Raw genomic sequence first — 25,068 nt, 5'->3', positions numbered from 1 at the left:
ACAGTTAAATAAACCGTATAACAGCTTTAGGACAAGGTGAGCAAAATGACAAAGATGGAGAAGTCTATGTGAAAAGTACAAAAAAGGGAGAAAAAGATAAAGAGGAAATACAAAATAATGTTAGCAGAATATTAGAAAGTACACAATTATATTTGTATGTGAATCTCCAATCAATAACGTAAAACATTTCAACATTGCTCATGTTTAAATTTACCATTCTATGGAAAGCACCACAGTTGGGGCTTGGTGGATGCACTTATGAAAAAATTCACATACAGTGCACATGTGATTATGTGAGTAATATATGATTACATATAAAAAAAAGAAAAAACAGGTGAAGGTGCATTTCCACGTATTACATCCTGATATTGCACATGTGCATTCAGGTAAACACACGTAACATCATATAACATGTGAAAATAAGATCACATGCACTACATGTGAAAAGTTAACACATGGAAATAAATGAATCATATGAAAAAATTCATATGTGGAAAAATAATGTGGAAAATGTGTTAAATTAAATATATGTACTACATGTAAAAGTAAAAGAATCATGTGGGGAGAAAATCAAGTGTGAGAAAATAAAAACACAATCTTTGAAAAGCAAATGTGTGAAACATAACATGTGAAGTGTCTAAAAACCTCATGTGTAAAATAATCACATGATTCACACGTGAAGTTTGTGTGACTTTGAGTTGCATTACTGTGGCAAACTGTGCTAATAGTTTAGATTTAGTTTCCACATCAAAAAAAGAAATTTGAAAAATGGAGTTTTCAAATATCAAATGGTATTTTCCACACATACTGGGTAGTAAAAAATCTATAGCTATAAATACAACTGGTAACTCAAAATACAACGTAGCATAAAACCTCAAATCAAATTTGCACAGACATAAAGTTGCATCCTCAAAAACATCAAATTCAGACTGGCAGACTAGGGTACATACAATACCCCTGTGGCCATTTTGTTTTCAGTACTCTAAGCCCTTTTTGTCCAATACTCTGCCGTTAAAGCACACTTGATGTGTCCATGTTATTCTCAAATACAGCCATACAATCATTTGTTTGGCTATTGGGAAATATGGCATAATGTGTGCAGCTATCGTGGGTGGGATGAATGCATTAAAAGAGCCAGACATCTCTTATTTTCAGCCAAGGTGCAGAGCAGGGTGGTGTGAAGAGACAGGAGGGGAGAGAGATGGAATATCTAAAAGGGGTTAAGTGCTGAGGTTACCCATCCACGGAGCATAAAATGAAGGCTCTCACTTTGATGGACACCAGAACTCGGATCCCTGATGTCCCAAAATATTAGGTTTCTCTTCTAATAATGTTGAAAATATTGCCTACTGTCATGATTAATCTGGCTGTGCACTGGCGCTGATTGCAGGTGACACGGTCACAGCGCACTGCTCGTGTTAGTTTCCACACACCGTCAGCTTCACTCGCAGCTCCAGGCGAGCCAGCCAGCTCTCTGATACCGGCTTTCCACATCCGCTAATGGATTGTGACAGCCAAGAAGGAAACCTTTGTTTTAATTCAAACAACAAAGCCAAATAGCAAAACTTATGTATGTGCCCAACTTTTTCTCTTTTGCCCTTTTGTTCCATGTCCTTTCTTTCCTTTCCTTTTCTGTCACTTTTTTCTCTGTGTTTCTGCCTCTATGTGTCTGTCTTTATTCCAGTAGATAGTCCACAAAGCCACCAGCCGGGAGGAGAGCTGAATATAATGTTGAGGAGCAGAATATTCCTTTGCCAAGCACGGGGAATATGTGGAGGTATTTGCAGATGTGGAGGACGTCAAAAAAACATTTGTAAAATCAAAGGCTTGAATTATTGCACAGAGTTCAGCAAGTTTCACATGGCACTTAGACGCGTCATTGTTCTACTAGGGAACAAGGAGGCCCTTTCTTTCAAGGGGGTGAAAAACAACCTTGACCATTCTCATAATCAAATCTGAATGTCCCAATGGGCCATCAGGACAAGGACTCTGGCATTCTTTGCATTTGCCATGGTCAGAACTCACTGTTTGGCCCAACAATGGCAACATTGATTTTATTGCACAGAAAAATTTGGTTGAGCTGAGCAAACTGACCGGGAAAGAGGGGGAATACCATTTTTCACTCATTCCCATGAGGGCAAGAAGGTCAGCGTTCACCCAACGCTAAAGAGTCCCCACCACTGCCATCCACCCTCATTCATCCGTCCCATTCTTGATCATTTGCGACATGATCTCATACTAAAAACTGGTCTTACAGGCAAAATTATGCATATTTTCTTTCATGCCAGCTCAGAAAAGAAGTGTTACTTCCTTCCCTTGACGGTTGCTATCTTACCATGCTGCTGTGGAGCTTAAATAATTTACCCTGTTGTTCCTCCACAATCGGCCCTTGTTTACAGAGTGCCAAGTCTGAGATTGGGTAGGGGGAACGGTGTTTTGAGAACTGATGTTACATTGATGTCCAGTTGCCATGGGCTGCAGTAGCAGCATGAAGTCATGACCTTCCTGTTTAGCCACATAGTAACTTATTGAGTTGATACAAATTACCCTGATTCTTTATCTACCAATTTAGCTGCTAGTAGTGGGCAGGGGTCACAAGTCTCCATTCATGGGGGCAGCTTTTGAAGTTACTGCTACCACTGTGAGACTTTAACACTTTGCCCCATGCAGTGGGATGGGAGGTAGGAGGTAGGGGGTGAGTCTTCCCAGACAATGACTACCATTGCTGCCCCCACGTCAAAACACTAAGATCAAAAGAACCCACTACTATCATCGACAGTTTGCTCTGGTGACCAGCACTGGACATGTTTTCCCCCATGGATATAAATGTTTTATTAGAGGTACGTCCTTAGGACGTTGTTTTCTTCCTTCCACTCGAACATTGAGAGAAGCACTGAATGAGAACAAGAAAGATTTGCTGAAGCAAAGCAATTATAAAAAAAAGGCTAGTTCTCAAACAAATCCTAAAAAACAGCACTGACATAGTAACATACTCATTTAAACAAGATTTCAATGCACATTTTTTTGCAATGTAATAAACTGATCAGTACATCTGCTCCAGATGACATTCCGGGATTCATATGGCATGCAATATTCAAACTTCCTGTCTGCAGAGAAAATATAATGATTTACAATAGGTATGCATAATTGATTGCCAATCAGTCTTCTAATCACCTCTCAATGAAGTCAGTGTGCTGCTTCAATCTGACAGATGATGGAGTATCTGTGAAACAGATGGTGGATCTTTAACAATAAGGTTCATGCTTTTTCTTAAAAATGATAAGCTCCCCATGTGACTTTGATAAATCATCATCATACACTAAATTCTTAGATGTATAACTATATGGCAAAATACAGCATGGTAAAAAAATAAATAAATAAATAATAAAATATATATATATATATATATATTTTTTTTTTTTTTTTTACCATGCTGTATTTTGCTGTATTAAACCTTCTCACTTCAGCTCCACAATACATAAAAGGAACTGATCTTGTTGTATGGGTCCATAATAGTGAAAGGTTTACCTCAGAAAGCCATGTAGCAGTATGACAGCCATCTTTAATTTGTGTATGTGTGTTGGTCTGTCTTAGTTTTTAAATCACATGTTTAACTGTTGGGATTTTCCCATTGTTCATAAATAGCAGTGTTGACTTTACAGTGCTCAAAGTGCTTATGATTGAAATATCTTGATTCATGCCAGCAGTGACACACTAATGAAATTTAAATTGCTTAGTAGTGGATAAAGAACAGACTGATAGAATGGTATCTTCCACCTTAAATGCACTGATTTAATTTGTTGATGGATTACCCTCAAAATTGCGTTTAATTGATACAAGTGTGGGAGCTGTGAACTTTAAATAGACATTTCTAATTACTGGATTTCAAAAGAAGGAGCTTTTTGGGAAATGTTATGGCATTTGGAAATGGATTCATGGAGCAGTAAGGAGATGGCCACCCTGCAGCTAAATGACATTAAAGCCAGTTAAAGCTGAGACCTGAAGGGAGCAAAAGCACTAGTCACAGGGAGCTGAGCATGGTGTCCTACCCAAAGGCTGGAGAATACATTACTTTATCGTGATAGCCAGCCACTTTAGTGTCACTCATCATGCTAGTGTAATGTGGCTCAAGCCTGATCGCAAGTTAAAACGAGGGTGAATGGTTGTGGAAGACAAATGGTATCTATATGAAAGGGCATATCCAAAAGTATGTAAGTCAGTGCTGATAGGAAACAGATATGACATTTCGAGGACTGAACCCAATTGGATAGCAAATCTGCAGCGTATTTCACAACAAAACCAACTCCTCGTCTTTTTTTACCATAATATATGTGAGGGAAAAACCTAGACTGTGTTGTGCGGACAATGTAGCCATTATGGGTTTTCTGTTAATGAGATTGATGACTGATGAAGTTTGGTCAAAGTGGTCAGTAACAATCATCATTAGCCTCTCCACTGTGTAAGCCAGACTCACATGGGTCTCTTAACCCTCCCACGGCAATGATCTCCCATTAGAAGGCTTAAATCTCATTACCCCTGCCGTCCCGGTCCCAGCATACCCACAGAGAGTCAGCAAACAGCCGTGACAGTGCTCAGCCAGCACCAGACGGTGTCCCACAAGGCTCTATCCTCAGCCCTATGGCGTTTTCAGCATGGAGCCCTGTTGGAGAAGGGGACAACTAAATGGAGAGGACAGTGGAGGTTTGGCATGGTTTAATGAGGCTTGGAAGGAGGGGAGTTGTTCATGGGGTCAGGGCGACATAGTGGGAGAAGGGTCAGAAAAGGTGATAATCGTGGAGAACTGAACACTAAGACTACTGTTTCATCTCTTCTTCCCTCAGGTGAGGTTAGAGGCTCAGCCCATTTTACTTCTCCAGCACAGGTCTTAGGCTCCGTGGAGAATGAGTGGGAAGAATGAACCTGGTGAGTTCAGAGACAAGACAGTCACCCCCTACAAGCTCTCTGCACTAATCTAGTCAGGGTCTGTAAGGCTTAATTTACAATCTAGTGCTAGCTGTGGTTAGTTTGAGGATTTTGCGATTGACTGTAGCAACTATTAATAAACCATACTTAAGTTCAAATATTGTGATCATTATCAAACTCAAGGACTAAATATCACGACACAGTATTTTAAGTCCTGCTTATTATGATACCTTGATTCCATTACAGCTCTAAAATAATTAGATCTGACATCAAGCCATGATTGTGTGTAGTAGTAGTAGTGCACAATCCGCTTTCATGCTTTCCGCCAGCAGTGAGAGCAGGCCCCACCGCAGAGCCTGTCCAGCACGCTTCATTGGCTCATAATGGAGGATCAGTGTCAAATCAGCCAACAAGATGATTACATGCCAAGAGGCACAGCCATTCTTTAGTATTGATCCACTTCAACTGGTCCAATGGTACATCACAGCACGTGACGTGGCAAATGTGCCTGAAACAAGCTGCAGCCAACAATAAAAAATGAGCCATTTTGTTTAATCTACACACCAGCAGTGCAATGCTCAAACAGAAAGTTTACCATTATCTCTACCTTATTGTGTAGCACAGTCTTGCCTAGTATGATGTAGGACTGTAACCAAATACAAATTTGTTATTCAGAATAAACAGATAATGTGATATGATTAGGGGGTGCACTATTTGAGGGTGTGTATGTGTGTGTGTGTGTGTGTGTGTGTGTGTGTTTTAGCAAGAAATTTTGAGAAATCTGAAAATGTGATAAACACAGCTTCAGATCAGTTAAGTGTCTGTCGTTGAATCAGTATGGTCAGGGATCTGATTGACTCATGCTCCATTAAAGAAGCCAGTTTACAGTTCAGCCCCTCTGCATGTAAACAACCGCTGCAGCAATGCTTGCTTCCAATGGCACTTTAAACAGAACCAGTCTTGTAAAGTGTGGATCCTCAAATGATGTGCATTTCCCATGTTCATTGTAATCGGGATAGTATAAACATTGTTATCCTCTGTACATCACAGAGCTGTGCAATGTGAAGCAGTGGAATTGCCTTTGTTGTTTAATATAAATTATTTATGCATGTACAGCTTTAAAATATTTATCTTTGCAGACAAGTGGAAAACAAATGTATTTTTATACTTTTTTTTTAACCAATGGAAAAGAGGTTCTAAACTGATGTCTTACAAATGAGAAAATCCTTGGATTCTTTGAGATGGAATATTTTGGTTTGGCCAAATTTGAAGAAAATTCACTTGTATTAAGTTCTTGTATAAGTATATGTGCATCCAATCATGTGACAGACAAATCCAATAACTCCTGGATGACCGAGCAGACCTACATGTTTACGTTGACTCTAATAATAAGTGTCTGTGTGGGTTTGTGATGAATTTGTGTATATCCTCACCTAAAGCCCTGATACACTCTCTCTGTCTGCTCTGATAACACCAAACCAATTACAAATACGCAGGTCATTACATCATGAGCCTCAAGTGTTCTCAAGGGTTGTGATGTTGTGTTAAATCTCTCAAGAGAACAAGCAATACAAAAAGATAAGTACACTGAGACCAGACATTTTAGAGGCAGCTGTCATGATAATGAAGTCTCTGCCATTAATCCAAGACAAACAGTCGGGATCAAAGACAGCATATTAACATGCACACACTCACATGCATGCTTGTTTTTTTGTGGCATTTCAGGACATAGGATTATACCTATGTAACATACATATCGTGTGTATGTAAGTACCTGTATGTAATAAGAATTTTACACACCTAATCCTAAAACTGACCTTAACTATAACCTCAGTAACCACAAAGAATGTTTTTTTTAATTCAGTTTTGAAAGATTATTATTATTTTTATTTATTTATTTATTTATTTATTTAGTTAGTTAGTTAGTTAGTTAGTTTTGAAAAAAAAAAGTCAGGACTATGTTTCTGGTCCTGACAAGGTAGGTTACTCCTGTTGTTTTTCTGATTTTACTACATATTCAAGATATTTTGGTCCTGCCAATTCACAAAACACACACACCTTCCCAAGACTTCCACTGACACCAAAATATCACTTTAACCCTAACCTCAGTAACCAAAAGGAAATATGGTGGGTCTTGTGGTTACATATATATATATATATATATATATATATATATATATATATATATATATATATTGTAAAACAGCAGTTTTTTCTTGTGGGGACCAGCCAAATGTCCACACAACTTACATGCAAAACATGCTATGCTACAAATTCAGCGCAGTATAAAACCATTTAATCCAAGATACTTCATGTGTCATATTCAAGCTGCTATGTATGAGAAAGCAAGTGATTGTGTTGCATCTGCGTATGTCAGTGTATATGATGGAAAAGTAAAAGTGTGTGTAAGGGGAGTGTGCACAGCCCATTAATCCCATGTCCCCTTGTCCAGCAGATAATGTTGAAGCGTGCAGCCTAAATGAGCATGTCTACTCTTTCTCCCCAGCGTTTACAAATTGCTTCCCTCCCACCGCAGCATGCTGCCACCTGACTGCTGCTCCCTGCGATCCGCGTCCTTATGCTAGTTCACATGTCGGCCATTAATAAACAAATGAGGGCTCGCCCGAGAGGTCGAGATGCTCAGCTGGCCCATTTGTGAGGAGACAAGTGCAGGGAGCAAGGGGACTGGGGGAGGACAGCATGTCTGTCATCCATTCCTAACCTTGTCTTTGTCAGGGATAGTAGACATTGGGGGTGCAACCATAGGCCCTTCACACACACACACACACACACACACACACCTTGCTCTGAACCTTCAGCAGCTGATTAGTGTGAGTGACAAAGTGGAGCAGCGAGTCCACTCAGCCCTTCATAATAAATCTATCAGCAGGGTAATAGAATTCCATCAATCCCCTCTCTTTAGCCGTCCACCCCGCGGGGTCAGTCTCCCGGCGCTGCGCAGGCCTCTCCCTCGAGACTCTACAACTGTTATTATTCAATTACCCTCTTTTCTTCCCAGTTAAAAGACCATGATATCATTATCACTTAATGAATATATATAATTGGATCTGGGGACTCTTTCCTTTCGGGCTGATGAATACCATTCGCTATTCATTTTTGTCCTGCTACAAGCCACCACTGCGCATCCATTACCTAACTTTGAGTTAGAAATCATAATGACAAAGAGTATAGTCGGAATTAGCTTTAGTGCTCATTCAGTGCTTAGTTAAACACAGGATAATAAAAATGAAAAAATGAAAACTACATGTTAAAAGCTTAGAGTGAAGAAAGCAGAATATGTACAGGGCACCAGTGATATTATTTTGAAATAAATGTGATTTATGGTTAACAGCCAAACTGAACAATCTACTTAATCTTTTATGTAACTGAAAGAGCTGATTACTCAGGGGTTCTTAAACTTTTTGCAGACGGGGACACCTTTAACTGTAAAATAAATTCCACAAACCCCCTCAGTAAAGATTTACTTTATGAACATAATCTATCTATTTACATTTTTTTTGTTTTGGGTTTTGGCTAGTTGTTGAAGCTCTAGAGCTTTTTTATTCCTGAACATTCCACTGGCAGAATATCCATTATTTATAGGCTGACTTACTTTTGAGGTTTGGATTCCATCCTTTCAATTCAATCAACCAGTCAAACATGTTTATTGTTAATGTTAACAATAAACACCATAGCTTTGCTAATGGTGGGTTGTGATTTCTATGACTGTAAGAAAAAAAACAATCACAGACGTCCTGGTTATGCTTGGCAAACCCCATAGACTTTGATAACCACTGGTTTACAATTCAAGTCACTATATTTAAGGAGACTTCACTAAAAACTCCCCCATGTGAAATCCATCTGCCAGCAAACAGTGCTTGCTAATTATAATAAAATGAAAGGGTATGAATAACATGGTGATGAGCAGCACTAAAACATTGATTTAGTATTAGTCCACTTCATTTGCGCTGAAAAGAAAAAGAAGGGAAGGAGGGGACTCAAGGGGGAAGATCTGTAAATAGAGTGGGGGAAAAAGTGTGCTTTGTCTCATAACAGTAAATTGTTGTCATCCCATTGGTAAGCAAAAGAAAATGGGCCAGCCCTCCATTCTCTGAGGGCATCGTGTGCCAAAGTGAGGAGCGCATGGGTTAGCAAGTCAACCAGCATTATCAATCCTAGTTAAGGAGGCTCTGTTGACAGTAGCAGAGGGCTGCTTCCAGCCGTTCCCCAAAAGAGTCCACTGAACCGAAGTCCCTCCCTCACCCTGTCAGAGATCCACACACACGACGCGACAGGACCTCCTCAAGGCTCAGCCCCCTCTTCATACATCACTCCAAATTAAAGTTACATTAGGCCCTCCTCAATCAGGGGCCTGGCGGAACAAGCTGACATCATTAGATGGAGCGCATGGCCACCATCCATTACAGCCCTATTATACACATGTCTCTGGATTTTAGCAAAGTTCATGCATACCTAAGTGCAAGTTTGTGTTAAAAATTAAAGACTCTTTTAGGAGGACAAAGGAGTTTCTGAACTGTTGACTTTGAGAGGGGCTTCATTACCCCACTGCCGACGGGTCAATGCCAAGACGTCGCCCTCTTTCTTCTTCCCTTGGTTTTTATCTATGTCCAGATTGCTACACTTATTCAATCAGAGCACTGACTGTGAGGAAACAAATCAAGTTTTCTCTCTCTCTCTCTCTCTCTCTCTCTGTATATATATATATATATATATATATATATATATATATATATATATATATATATATATATATATATATATATATATTTGTGTGTGTGTGTGTGTGTGTGTGTGTGAGCAAAGCAAGCACAGGGTTGTTGTGGGAACAAACACTTGCATACATAGAAACTCATGTTTGCTTTCCTTCCCTACACATCTCTACAGAGGCTGTGTTTGTAGATCACATCAGATCCCAGATGCAGTGAGACAAGAGTGGCACCTGAGCGAAACGCTTTACTCTAATTGCTTCATTACCAGAATCGCTAATCCCCTTCCAATTTCTGCTCTCATTTCCCCCCTGTCATTTAGCCCTGCACTCAGTTCACTTCTCCCCCCTCCTGCAATCAAAATGCATGCGTTTGCTTTCCAACATAATGATAACAATTAATGCTACAGTGTGTAACACCAGTGCTTGTTTCATAAACTACTTTCTAATAGCTAAATGAAAAATGATGGAGAGAAATCAGCTGAAATTCTAAGCATCATCACTACACTTCTATTTTATCTCCCTAAATATTCTGTAGCTGTGGCTGTGTGTTTATATTTGCACCAAAATGCATAATCACTAATTTGTGTGCCTTATAAAGCCAAGCAAAGCTGTGCGTTTTTTCTTCTCTTTTATGTACTTGTGAAGGCTTACAAACTCCATACAATTGTTTGTTGAGTACATGTATGCATATCACAGTACTAGGCTGCATGGATATTAAAATAAAAATTATTCCCAGTTAGGCAGAAGGAAATGAATTAAATAAATCTGATCATTGTTAAGTAAGGAATAAAACATTTGGGGGCATGCTGTTATAGGAAAATAAGAAATGACGAGGTGGTGTGACATGGCCTGACACAAAGAGTTACTGTTACCACCCTGAAGTTGATTATTTTCCTATAACAGCATGTCCAGAAGAATATTATTCCTCTTATGCTCTTATGCCACAGTGATTTGCCAACTTTTCCAATTCTGAATGACATTCCATGGGTTTTAACTGATAATATAGTATATAGTTGCATTTAATGTTGTGGAACATTTATGTTATAGAAGCAATAAACAGTCTTTCCTTCACCAGTCTCTCTTTTTTACTCTTGAAGTTAATAGGACAAAAAAATGAGCTTGTCATGTTACAGAGAAACTGCACAGCACAACCTTCTCTGAAGACTTTCCCATGGCAGAAAACTTATTGACTGGTATAAAAAAAAGTGCTGACACTCATATCATATCATATCATATCATATTTACCATATCAATGATTATATGTATTAATTTGTTAAATAATATGTTTTACTACATTTATTATTAGCCTTAGATTATGTAGATTACCATGCAAATCCCTGCGAATGTATCGTTTCTATAGAAACAATAACATATTAGAACGAACGCATTAATATAACCCATTTGAATTACAACAGCGCTATTGTCAGAGCAGCTGTCATAGAAAATTAATCAACACCTTCTGACCAATTCAATTTGAAAATCTAACAGCTCTGTGGTATAATCATATTTGCCACAAACCTTTGCAATTGTGAGCTACAACACATCTTAGGTACATTCAATTACTTTCAGTCATTTGGTAGACGCTTTATCCAAAGAGACAGGATAGAATCCAAATCAACAAAGTGAGCAGTTGAGGGTTAAAGGACTCTCTCAAAGGGCTCAGCATGGGCTCTCAGGCAATCTTGGGATTTGAACTCACAACCTTCCCAGTCACCAGCTCAGAATTTTAACCACTGAGCCACCACTACTGCAGTCAATGACCCAGTGTGACAGTTCAAACCACGGCGCTCAGCCACACACTTACATTAACTACATGCCATTGATCCATTAACATACAAATGGTCCCTGCTTAACATGTGATTAAGATTCCAAATGCCACCAAATGTTAAAGAACTATGGTCTGAAGAATAAATAACCTAAATGGGGACCCATAACATTCAGACAGTAATTCGCTTTTTGTGCCGCCGTGGCTAAAACGGCCACATTTAATTTCTCATTACATGATGGATCTTCTCGGGAAAGTTGAGGTGTGCTGGCACATATATAAAATAAAGCTTGTTCCAGTGAGCTGAAGAAGCCTACTGCTACATCTGGTCAGTATAAAATGTGACAACGTCGGAAATCAGATTAGAGCGTAGGCTATTAATTCACTCTATTACTACTATAAAAATCTGATATGGGATAAATGAAGTCTGAAGCCAATTGGGATCTTCTGAATCTACTCTATTAATGGTGGCCAAGAATATGCGACCTAATCAGAAAGGTACTAAATAGACTCCGAATGCAAGGACACTTTATAATATGTTATTGCATAAACATGTAAGGAATAAAACACTTCGGGATGTGCTGTTATAGGAAAATAATCAACAACAGGTTGGTGTGATGTGAAGTTGATTATTTTCTACATCCAACAGCATGTTCCAAAGTGTTTTATTTTTCTTATACTGTATCAATTTGCCAACACTAAAATATATTTGTTTATATATAAAACAGGTTTATACTTTTTTTTTATCTATTTACAGTTACTTTTAATTGTGTTTTGTTCATGAAGCAACTTAGTTCATGTTATCATGTTATCACACATTATAGTAGCTAAACAAAAATGCAGCTTGTCATGTTACTGTGAAACCATAAAGCCTTCCATACTGAACACTTTCCCATGTTAGAAAAGTTAAAGTTACAGCTTTGACACTGGAGACTCCTTCCATAAATGCTAAATAAATGTCTCCTCACAGAAAGCTTGCTAATATCAATAATTACCTGGTTTTTAATCGGTTTTTGAGCGTCCACTATACAAGCACCTATGTACATTGTTACTATAACATTAGAATAAGAGCATTAATATAAACAAGTGCTTTGACTTGCAGCTAATCTACTGTCGGAGCTGAACACCTTCTGACTAATCAGATTTGAGAATTCAACAGTGCTGTGGTATAATATTCAACAACACATTAGATGAGATATTTGGGTACAATGCAGTGTATGTACAAGACGCATCAATTATAAGAAACTCACTCTAAACTGATAATTGAACATCTGGTATAACAAAAGATGCCTCTGACACATCAACACATGGACAAAAACAACTGTGTTACGAGAAATGTCTATGTTGCCAGAAAAGAACCCGAAACACAGCAGATCATGTAGGACAATTTGAAGTCATATCCACATTAAGTCATGACCTCATACACACACTTTGTGCTTTGTTTCTATAAATACACGACTCTCGTGACTGGGATCTGACTAAACTGATCACTGAAATGACATCACACTGGCGCTTGGTCCGAAACCACAAAGAGGTGACAACATATAGACAATATAATGGATTAAAGTTTTCTGAGAAGTGATGTGAATGCATCTTGTGTAGAAATAATTCAGAGAAATTAATTTTAAAAAACAGAAATTAATTTTTAAAATACATTTTTTAAATTAATTAAAGAATATTAAACCTGAACAGCATTTCAAACTGCAATGTTTAGCATTATTTGTAATTACCTGAAATGGGTTTTTGTAACTTAATTTTGGACATAGCTGAGCTATTATAGCTTGGTCATTTTTCGATCAGGACACTTACACTTAACTCAATCTGACAAATTTATTTCCCACAAGTTGTGAGAATTGTTGCAAATTTGCATAAATGAGACTACAGTATGTTGGCCTAATGATATAATCACTACAGTCCTGTTAAGGTCTCCCTTATGAAAGTGCTATAAATGCATATTATGAATTAGTAATAGATTATTAGAAGCTTGAATAATTGTCATGTTATTGAATTATACCATTTCTTTCATGATGTTATCTTTTTGTCCTTTCTTTGAATCTCTTACTCTCTCATACAGTCTCTGTAGGCCTCGGGCGGGTTTTAAGGGTCTAGTAAAGCCAGGGTGAGGAAAACAATCACCCTTAGCCATCCTTTATTTTTATCTTTCTCAGATGTCGCTTACAACAGCTCCATGGGTCGTGGATACTTGGATCAATATCTATTTAGTGACCTAACCTCTGTGTATGTGTGTGTCAAAGCAGGCAATCTAAAGCTGTATGAAGTATTTCATCTGACATGACCTACCTCTTGACCTGCTCACAACACAGGCCCTGCTGTCCTGAGGGCACGCTGCTTTCCAGCTATAAACAAGACTGGGAAGTTGTTGCACACTTGTCACAATGTTGGTGGCAACCAACACCTACTGATTGTCTGTCTTTACACGGGTCTCTCACTGCCTTTCTTCCTCTACTATATGAATGAAGGTTTATCCAATAGGCATACAAAGTCTGTAGGAAATACTAGTTTTACAGCTCTTTTGGTCAGTTTCTTTATATAGTTTAGTTGTCTGCACACCACACATCAGGAGTTGCGAGAACATTAAAATATTCTTGATTCTGATTGGTCAGATCAATTTCCTATAAAGCAGCTCAGATAGTAATTCCAGCTGCAATTCCATCATAGTTTTTCATTAAATGTGCTTGTCATAATATTTTATCATTGCTTTAGTAACAACATACACAGGGACTATAGCAGATGCTCTACATGAACCAATTTTATGTGTGTAATCATTGACATGGTGAAGTTTTCTGTAAAGAGATGGAAGGGGTCTCTAGTTTCAGCATTTTTCTGTTAAGCTTTCCAACATGGGAACATATTCGGGACAGAGTGTTTTGTGGTTTCTTAGTTACATGACAAGCTGCATTTTTTTGTGATTTGAACTTCAACAAAAAAAAAAAAAAAAGACTGTTTATGGCTGCTGTAGTAAGTGAAATGTAATATGTGTACAATGTGTAACATTGGCAAAATGCAGTGGAATAAAAGGGGAATGGAAGAGGATGGAACTCTTTGGGATGTACTGTTATTGGAAAATCAGCACATCACACAACCCAGTCATTGATTATTTTCCCATAACCACACACCCTTTGATGATTCATTCCTTACTTGACATTTATGAACTTTTCTCAGTAGAATAGAGACAGATCCAAACACTGAATAAAGGAATAACATCTCCTCCATGTTCCTCTCTCTGACAGGCTGAGGTCTGAATGAGGAAAAAGCAGGCATGGCCCCCAATCTTTCATTCAGCTGGCATTCATCTATCCCATGTGCACCTCTTAATCTGGTTCTGCCAGCGGTCAAGAAACAGAGACCTTCAGCAGCTGAAACAAATGACACTACCAGGAAGAGGAAACAACTCACAGCTAACAGTTTAACACTTCCATGCTTAACACATGACTGTCCTGCTGTTGTGTGAATGAGGCATGTGTCCTCCTAAGCATACTGTACTACACATGTTTATACAGTGAAGAGCTGCTTCTCAAGTGGCATACTTTGCATACTTTTACTCCGCATAATGTGTTCACACTGTTCACATTGGGGAACTCAGTAAAATGTAGTGTACTATTATAACCAGAATGATGTATTAAAACCAAAGGGGCGGAGCCAACATGTATTGAATTCTGTACCAAGCAAGATCACAGCGGACATTTTAATTCCTTAAAGTCCAAACTGATCCAGATATGCAGTGGTCCTCTCATAACTCTCATAACTACAGAACTTTTTAGTTACATTTCAGTTACAAGGAGCAAGTTAATAATTCATACTGGCTACTGAATAATCCCTGGAGAACTAATGGTTAATCCTTGGTGCTCTCACTACCGCGGCCCGGGTTCGATTCCCAGGCCAGGGAACCAATCCCAGCCTCAGTGCACTCCCAGTGCTGGTCCCAATCCCAGATAAAATTGGGGAGGGATGCATCAGGAAGGGCATATGGCATAAAAACTGTGCTAAAATCAAATATGCATTCAATGGTTAATCAAATATATATTCAATGGTTATTCCTGTGGAGGCTTTTCTAGCATGGTTCAAAGACATTTATTACTACACAACTATTTGTCATTTTTGATTACTCTAAAATGTCAGCATCAATCAGAGTCTTATTTATTCAGCCCACCGATGGCAGCTAAACTCTTTCTATAATCTTGACAATATAGCGTCTGCAAAGGATAGATGGTGCATGTCATACACAGAGCACCAGATTCTGGGACCAATGTTCAATGATAAGGAAATCCATATTTGTAAGACCTCAGAATTGTTTATTTTTCAGTTATATCACAGCATTATTAAAATCTCAAATATGATTGGTCAGAATATGATTAATTTTCTATGACAGCAGGTCTGACAGAAGTACCAGCTGTAATTCAATTGATAGGTTTATTTTCATGCTCTTATTCTAATATGTTATCAGAACAACTCATTCACAGGGACTTGTGTGGTGGATGCCCTATAAACTAAGGCTAATAATAAATGAATTAAAAATATGTTAATAAAGAAAAACAAATAACTGTTGATATAGTGAAATTGTATGTAAGGAGGTGTTTATTTAACATTAATGGAAGGAGTCTCCAGTGTCAGTGCTTTGTATCAGAGAGTAGGCACCTTCCAGTTGTTTACTAACATGACAACCTGCTTTTTTGTCTTATTAACTTCAAGAGAGAGAAAAAAGAGAGGCTAGTGAGGGAACGACTATTTATAGCTGTTATAACATAAGTGATAACAGGAAGTAACTTATGTTATGGACATTCCACAACATTAAATATAACTATAATGGTTAAAAGTATGACATTTCCTTCATTAATATATTACAGATGGTAATTGTTGGCAAATTGCTGAGGTATAAGAGGAATAAAATCTTCAGGATGGTAACAGTAACTCCGTTTTGCATTGAGTCCCATTATAACACCTCGTTATGGTTTATTCCTTACTTATTTTTTGAATTTTATGTTTCACACCATTCTTTATAACAAACAAAAAGGAGCCATTCTAATATTTAATATTAATCCTCTTGATAATTTAAAACATAATTGTCATACTTGCATATGCTCTTGCCACTCAATGTCTAACAAGCTAGACAGAGAGGTTAAGGCTAACTAGAAATGATTGGCACATGATGTCAATGACAAATTTATGAGGTAATTCAACCTACTGAGGATCTTTTACACCTTCACAACATGTGTGTGAAGCAATAAATAGGTCAGAGCTACATTCACCTTATTAATAGCTCTACATACTACTTGAGAGTGAAATGATACCTTGATAAATGGTATTAAGTGAGAAGGTATAAGATTTTAATATGTATGTACAGTATTCTAACAATTAAATCAATGCAACATTTTGCAATTCAATAGTATAAAAAAACGCAAGGAATCCTTTTTCTATTCCTTATTCTACTTGTAAAGAAGAATACATGAATTATGGCATTGGAAAAATATATATAATTAGTGAACTTCTATATTAGCTAAATCCTTTGTGTCTACAATGAAAGATGTGGTTTATCACATGTATTACAGACATGACCAACACACATTTGCCAACATCTAGTTCATGTGACAGCGGATTTGAAGTGTGTATTGCGCTTTGGTCTGGCTTGTGGTTTTGGGATGACCTCTGTGACCAGCTCCTTGATCACATCCTAATTTTAATGTGACACCAGATCTGTATGTCAGCCTCATGTGAGGAGTGAGTAAGGGTTCTGGAAATACCCAACCAAGGGCTGCAACTCATCCTCCATCCGGGTAGATGGACTACAGAACACAAACAATGATGGCAACCATGCTGATGGTTTGAGTAACACAAGTGTAGAACAGAGGCCACTGTTCAAGATGGAATTGGAGCTTGAACTGATCTTATTGTACTTATAAATGGACAAACATTACCAATATGATGAGTGATTACAGTGGGGTGCATCTAAGTGATTGTATGGCATTTTGCTTCAGTAGAGCATCTTATCTGGATACTGTAGCCTTGCTGCTGCTATAATCATAAACACTGTCCTGATGCTCATCCCAGGACTCTTATTCACACTAAACATCTTTTCAAAGAATTTAGCTTTTTTTTTTCTTTTCCCTTTACACCTGTTTACTGTAAAGATTTATAATGCCACTATCACAGGGAAAAGGATGGGTTAGCTTTAAGTCTGTGTTTTTGTTTGTTTTGTTTTGTTTTGTTTTTTGATTTTGGCTTTACTAGTGATATATTAGTCATATTCTTTCACTCCTGGCAGCCTCCAGTACTGGAGACCTTTTATTTCACATTAATTTGTCCTAGAATTTGTCTACAAGAATGCAGAAAGCACTCACACTGTGTGGGAAAACTGCTTAAGTTTTACTTAATATAGGACATTGCTAGTCAACTGAATACATATATCAAGTCCAACATGATTATATGAGAAATTTATATGAATTATAGCATACACAGGTGAAGTCCATAGATCAATTTAATACAATGAAGTTGTAAGAAAATGTACAAATGCTAACCCAGGACCCTAAACCTAATTTTAACATTTGTAACTGTTTATATGGATTAAGTCATACTAATTATTTTGAATTTGCAAGTCTGAGACCATGTGAGTTAGATCACATATTCATAAAAGAAGCATTCTCCCATCAGCATGCTGAAATTAACTGACACATAGGAAAATTAGCAAATAAAATCATTTCAGTGTACTCATTGGTTGGTTTATTTGGTTAGTTTGCCTTGGGCACTGAGTGGCACCCCAAGTTAAAACATCACATCTGCCCTGTGGCTAAGAGAGAATTCCAGCTGTGTGATGTGCAACTGCTTTATTCTTTATTCCCCAGAGGGAGAGTTTCCAGTGAGATCTTTTTAAATTGACTAATCAGCATTCTCCTTAAATACTTGGCAAAGTGACATGACCGGCAGTTCTGGTGCATTTGCTAATTCCAGTAATAAACCTTGTTTTGAAAAAGCTATCACTGCTTGCTGGGTGATTTTAAAGTTACCCTATTAAATGCCACACCATAACAGCAATTACAAAACTGTAAACAAGATTATCATAAAGTCATGAGGACAAACAAGCCACTGTTAATCACCAGCAGTCAGCAGTGAAAATGAAAGGAGCCCTTCAGAAATCTGTCGGAAAGGTAATCCAATTGAGTCAGAATTCTACTTGAAAGTCTATCTATCTAGGGAATTAGTGAGAATCGGTCAGTTGATTCAAGTTAGGGAAATGTAATTTGAGTGTGCCAAACTTTGCTTTGAAATTATTCAAACATTTGCAAGGCAAGTAATATGCTTTATGCTGTGAACTTGGGCCATAAAACTAAGAACTAGACCAATACAATTTATCAGTAACAGACCACAGAAATACCTAATCAGAGCTAAACTAGGACTCTGCATCCTTTTGTTTATTGTCATAATTATTATGTTTAGATTACAAGCAGTAAGGATAATGCATATAATACTGAATGCCGGTATATTATATATAGGTAACCTGCTGAATAATGTGTCTAATGTAATTACCTGGCCAGAATAAAAGAAATGTGCATTTAATCTGAATATATATGTGTGTATCTATCTATCTATCTATCTATATATATATATATATATATATATATATATATATATATATATATATATACTGTATATATACTGTATATATACTGTATATATATATATATATATGTGCAGAGTAACAAGTGAATCAAAGAAACTGATGCTTAATTATGCTACACATAATACTGAAACCAACATCATTCTAACAACTGGTTTGAAATGCATTGATTAATTATACATTTTTGCTTCCAAGTAATTGCACAGTGCATACTATACACTGGGCTAGTCAACAAGTCTCTTTGGACAGAAACCCTTATCACTGCATCTATTCAACTCATAAACATTACAAAGCCGTGCAAATATCTCAAAGCTTCCTTTACAACCGTGCCAACAATTTAGTGGAATACAGAAGCGTGACATAGCCAACAAAACTGGAACAGAAATGTATGTAACTTCCTTAATATTTTCACGAGCTTGCTTTGTCTGGGATGTGTGTCCAGAACATGCACATAGATGAATGACCCAGTGAGGAATCCGGCTGAGCGCTCAATGAAGTGACTGATGACATGCAAATTTAATATGTGCTTTCCACCGACTAAAGTGGAAGTAGAAGGGGGCTGCTATGGCGCAGCCCTGAGGCAGCTGATAAAGTAGAGCAACACAGGGGGAAGAAGGAAGCCTTTGTTCTAAGGAAGGAAAAATTAGGCAAAAAAGTTTAGGCCCATCACAGGATGCAAGCAAACAGCTTCGAAAAACCCACTGGGCCAGGGTAACAAGGAAGAGACGTTTGTTCATATACTACACCTGCAATGCATTGTGGATCTTTGAGGAGAAGGCTAGAGAGGGATGTAGAGTACATATGCAAAGAGTAAAAACATAACAGAAGATGCTAGAAATAATCAAGCAGTAACGTTATGTCCGAAAATATTTTTATTCCTCTTATACCACAAAATTTGCCAATGATTACATTTCTTATTAAATAAAGAACGAGAAGAGCTTTAAATCATTTACAGTTATATTTAATGTTGTGAAACATCAGTGAAGCAGGTTGGCTCCTATTATCACTTACATTATCAACTATAAACTACCATTCCCTTTTTTTATTTTTGTAGTAAACTTCAATCCTCTGTTCTGAAGATTTTCTTGTGTCAGAAAACCTAACGTTACAGCTTTACCTCTGACTTTTACAAAGTGCTGACACTGGAGACTCCTTCCAAAAATGTTAAATAGACATCTCCTTACAGAAAACTTTGCCATAGCAACAATTAGACATGTTTACAAGTCCCTGTGTAAGCTGTTACTATAGAAATGATAACATATTAGAACATGTGCATCAGTATAATCCTTGCAGCCTGTCTGAGGCTTTGTCATAGAAAACTGATCAACACTTTCCGACCAATCAGTATTGAGCATTGGAAATAGCATGTATGATACAATAACAAATATGGCACATATTTTACAAACATAACAAATATTTCATTCACACTGATTCAACCTTGTGATCTGGTGTGTAGAATTTAAACCAAAAAAAAAAAAAAACTCAGATGTTACTCTCTTGGCAAATCAAAACTTTTCTATTATCATTCCTTCAAGAAATAGAGGTTGACAGAAAAGTGCTAATGTTTACACCTATAACAGCTAGTGTGGAAACCCAACTAAAACATGGACAAAGCACTGAATCGACAGTTTATTGAACAAGGTTGATTTTGATCCAATATCAAGAACAAGGTACTGCCACTGGCACATAATGTCGGCTGCCCTGATTGCATTTAGCATATTAAACACTTTGTAAACATTTGACAACGTTCAAAAAAGGAGTCAGTTATTCCAATCAAATCACATGCACATGCAAGTCATCTGACAGGAATAGCTCTAATTTCTAGTATAGACTGTTTTCATGCTGAATTCCAGCATGTTAATTGAATCTGCTGTTCTGAGCCTCTTCTCAACTTCAATCACATGGTGCCGTTAATCGTTTAGCATATCGTTTGTTAGGCTGCTGAAAGTCACTGGATTCTAACACAAGGATCCTGACTACCAAATGACAATTTAACACCACAGATTTTATTATGTGTTTAAATAATATAAATATTCTGATTCCCCGCTGGACAGCTGGGAACAACCTCACAAGGTTAAACAATAAACATGTTACACTAAATCGCATAAGGGCATATAATGCAGACTGTACCTGTATGGAGAGAAGCTTTAAGTGAAGTGTTTAAGGGATTTGATGTGGTTGAGTGACGCAGCATACAAAGCTGTGTACAGATAGCTAGTCTATAATTTAATGTTGTGTTCGACTTAACTCAGAAGTGGGAAATTGGAATTACAAGTGCTGCAAAGTGGGAAGAAAACTTGGATGCCTCCATGTTTGTTTGTTAGCAACATTCTAGCCAACTAAGGTTAGTGATATGAGCGACGTATACTGTATTTACCTCCTCATAACAGCGAACCGTATTGTCAATGTTATAGATTTAACAAGTTAATATATCTCTTTGTTTATTATCTAAAGCAGATACTAGCAAATACAGTTTAACCCATTTAAAAGTAAAGAAGTGCTATGGCCATGTTGATATGACATCATATGCTGACCTTGGGGTTGAGGGCACATTCATGACTTTCCAAAGAACTCTGAGTAGAGGGGCATTTTCTTAAAGTTGAAGCTCAGAAATTCCAAGTCAAACCCAGCATACGTTTGAGTGGCTAGCATTCATACACATCAAACATTTATTCAAAAAAAGTAGGCAAATTCCTAAAGATTTTTCTCCAAATTTTTCCATGTATGTTTATTCAATTAGCAAAGTACATATTACATATTATATACAATTTTATTTGTAAGTATATGTAATTCCAGAATATAAACAAATATCATCATTTCATGCACATTTGTGGATAACGTTGCTCTCATTACCTGTTTCGACCAACAGATGGCACATACAGGTGATTCGGTTACAATGTGCTTGCTGTTGGCACTGTAGACTACCACTCCAGTGCATCTGCAGATTAAAAACAACACATTTGGTTGTAACTTTGGGACTGATATGCTAATAAAGTATCACGGTTTGTCTTGATATCCATGCACACCTGCAATGAAAAGGGAAACGTGAGACTGTCGTACAGTCATACAGGTGTAATGGAGATTCCTTAATGCTGAGAAATCAGAGATAATAATGATGTCTTTTCATTGCAATAAGTAAATAATTGCCAAATGTAGTATCACATTTGTCATCAAGTGTGATACAGGTGCGTCCATTAGGGTAGACTGTGTAAGATCTCTCAGCATGTTCATTACTATAGGGCACATTATTACTAAGCAGACTTTATACTGTTATTAATGTAAACAACATGGATCTCATGGAACATTTTTATACTTTTATATACACCATACCATATTCCCTTCCAACTCTCCCGGTTTAAAATAAATATACTCTCAGAAACAAATAGTACTAAATTGTACCTTTTCTTATCACTGGGGAGGTACCCTAAATCAATGATACATCTTCAGCACATTTTATTTGTATCTTTTACCTGGAAACATGGATATAGTGTACCATTAAAATGATTTAAGGTACAGAAACAGACCATAATTAGAAGCTACCACCCGAGCAATAAGGAATGGTATAGTTAAGTATCCTTTATTCTGAGAGTGTAGGGTGAAGTCAGGTAAATTGGGCCATCATGGGACAGATGGTTTTGGAGCTTTCTACCTCATTGAATTTCCATACTCAGTTGCTATAAATAATTTTATACTGTTGATACAACAATATAACAGTGCAGCAATTGATTTGATTGGTCTGAAATTGCTAAAGTGGGTGTGGAATTGCCTTTTTTGGAGACTGGTGAAGTAAATTGCATGGCAAAAAGTGGCCAGTTCACCTCAGTTCACCCTACAGGAGGTTTTTATATTATTATTATTATTATTATTATTATTATTATTATACATCACGTTTTGATGGAAAGAAAGATTAAACTGATATGTAAGACAAACGTTTCCATGTGCTTCAATAAATCTGGTGTGCATGCCTTGTGTGCATCCAAACAGACCAACATGTCAGATATACACTGGGTTTCATTTGGAGATTTCTACATTAATGCTACAGAAACAACACTGCAAAATATCAGCAGCCTACTGCAGCTCTTCACAGTGATTTATAGAGAAATAAGATTTGTGTGTGTATATGTGACTGATTTAAATATGGGCTTTTTTAATGCCAGTAAACTCAGTAGATTTACAGCAACATACGTATTTAATCCGGATTTCCGGGCGTTCCCTGCACAGTGTTGGAGATGCAAAGGCGCAGATCATCCAACCTGCAGAAATGCATGCTGTTATTTTGTGATTTTATTTTCTTTTGAATGAATATGCAGGTTTTCAAGAGAGATGCAGTAAAATGCATGCATTTCACATTGAGGTGAAAGGAGGCAAGGTGGGATTTCATGCCTTTCTGAAAATCCGATTTGAAGAAATTGTGCAGAATATTAATTGGGAAAGAAGTCATTAGAAGGAATGGTGATTGCTTTAATTAGGCTCGTGCGCCCTCCATGTCTAGCCAACTATTTCAAACCTACATAAAAACTGAATAGTGATAAATCCATAAGTGATGAAGTTATAGCCTAAGCATGGACCCTCAAGTGCATGAATAAAAAGTCCACTTGTTGCCTCGTGAACGTGTCAGATAGGAATCTTAGGTTGAAATCCACTGAAATTAACAACAGACCTCTTTTTTATTGTCCTGAGAGGTCATTAGGCTGCCAATTGGGTAATTATGGAAATGATCTGTTCGGCTCTTTGGGATGTTTTCCCCTCCTCTGAGTCTCCGTCGTGGGAAAGTTCACCCGTAACTGCAAGTGTACCAGCAAAAATCAAATTAGTCAAAGAGATTGCATTAGTATTTATAGCCGGAGGCATCTGTAAAAGTGCGGAGACGAGAAGTTCTGTAGGACTCAGAAGAGAGGGGAATTATTGCCTAATGACAAAGGAGCCGTACCTAAAGCCGACACTATGGGTAATGAATAGGAGGCATTGATTGCATCTTGAAAGAGATATGAAGAGGAAAGAGGAGGGTGACATAATGATGCTTAGTGAGCATTAAGCCTCGGTGTGAAACACTGTCAATAGGGTTGTTAGTATATATATATATATATATATATATATATATATACATATTAAACTACTAAACTACTTTATTAGACTACTTTATTAAAGTAGTCTAACCTGTTGTATAAAGATACACCATATATGCATATGTGTGTGTATATATATATATATATATATATATATATATATATGTGTGTGTGTGTGTGTGTGTGTGTGTGTGTGTGTGTGTGGTGTATCTTTATCCAACAGGTTAGACTACTTTAATAAAGTAGTATCTATTTAGACTATTTTACAAGCACTGTTAAAAAATGTTCCATAACAACACACAAATTAATCAAGATTAAATTAATTTAGTAATTAAAACAAATCCTGATACATACAAATTATAATCAGGGATGTGTTTTATATAGGCTACATAATTCATTAAATAATCACTTCATGATTATTACTTCTCGTACACTGCAAAAAAAAAATTGCTGTAAATTTTACAGCAATTGTTTACAGTGTAGCAGCTTACACTCTTAAGAGTACCTTTCCCTTATGTGGAGTTGTACTCTTTTCTTTTTGTCTTTAGCCTAATATGTAGGTCTAGCTTTGCCCTGGAAATGTTGATCTAGTGTACCTTTATACAAGACTTCATGCACATAATCAGAGCATAATTACTTTTCAGAGTAAAGCTTTAAAAGTTTACTACATGCATCTTTCTAAGATATACATAGCCACGAGGTGATGCTTGAGGTTACCAGGCCAGCAACAAGGAAAGCTATAAGGGAGTGCAGAATATAGCAGGAATAACTAATACTGCAGATTTTGTCTCCTATCCAGTGGCATGTCCTCTGCTTCAACACCAACCAACATCCCAGAACAAATAAGTGACACCTCTCAATAGCCAATTTACTCCATATTGATTTTGTTCCAATGTGATATTGAGCCTTCCTTGAAGATAGAAGCATTAATTCATTTCCTCTGATTTGGATCGAA

The sequence above is a fragment of the Pangasianodon hypophthalmus genome, chromosome 2, assembly GCF_027358585.1.
Source record: "Pangasianodon hypophthalmus isolate fPanHyp1 chromosome 2, fPanHyp1.pri, whole genome shotgun sequence".
In the NCBI taxonomy this organism is placed as follows: Eukaryota; Metazoa; Chordata; class Actinopteri; order Siluriformes; family Pangasiidae; genus Pangasianodon; species Pangasianodon hypophthalmus.
The sequence above is the reverse complement of the archived record's forward strand: the minus strand, read 5'-3'. Positions refer to the sequence as shown.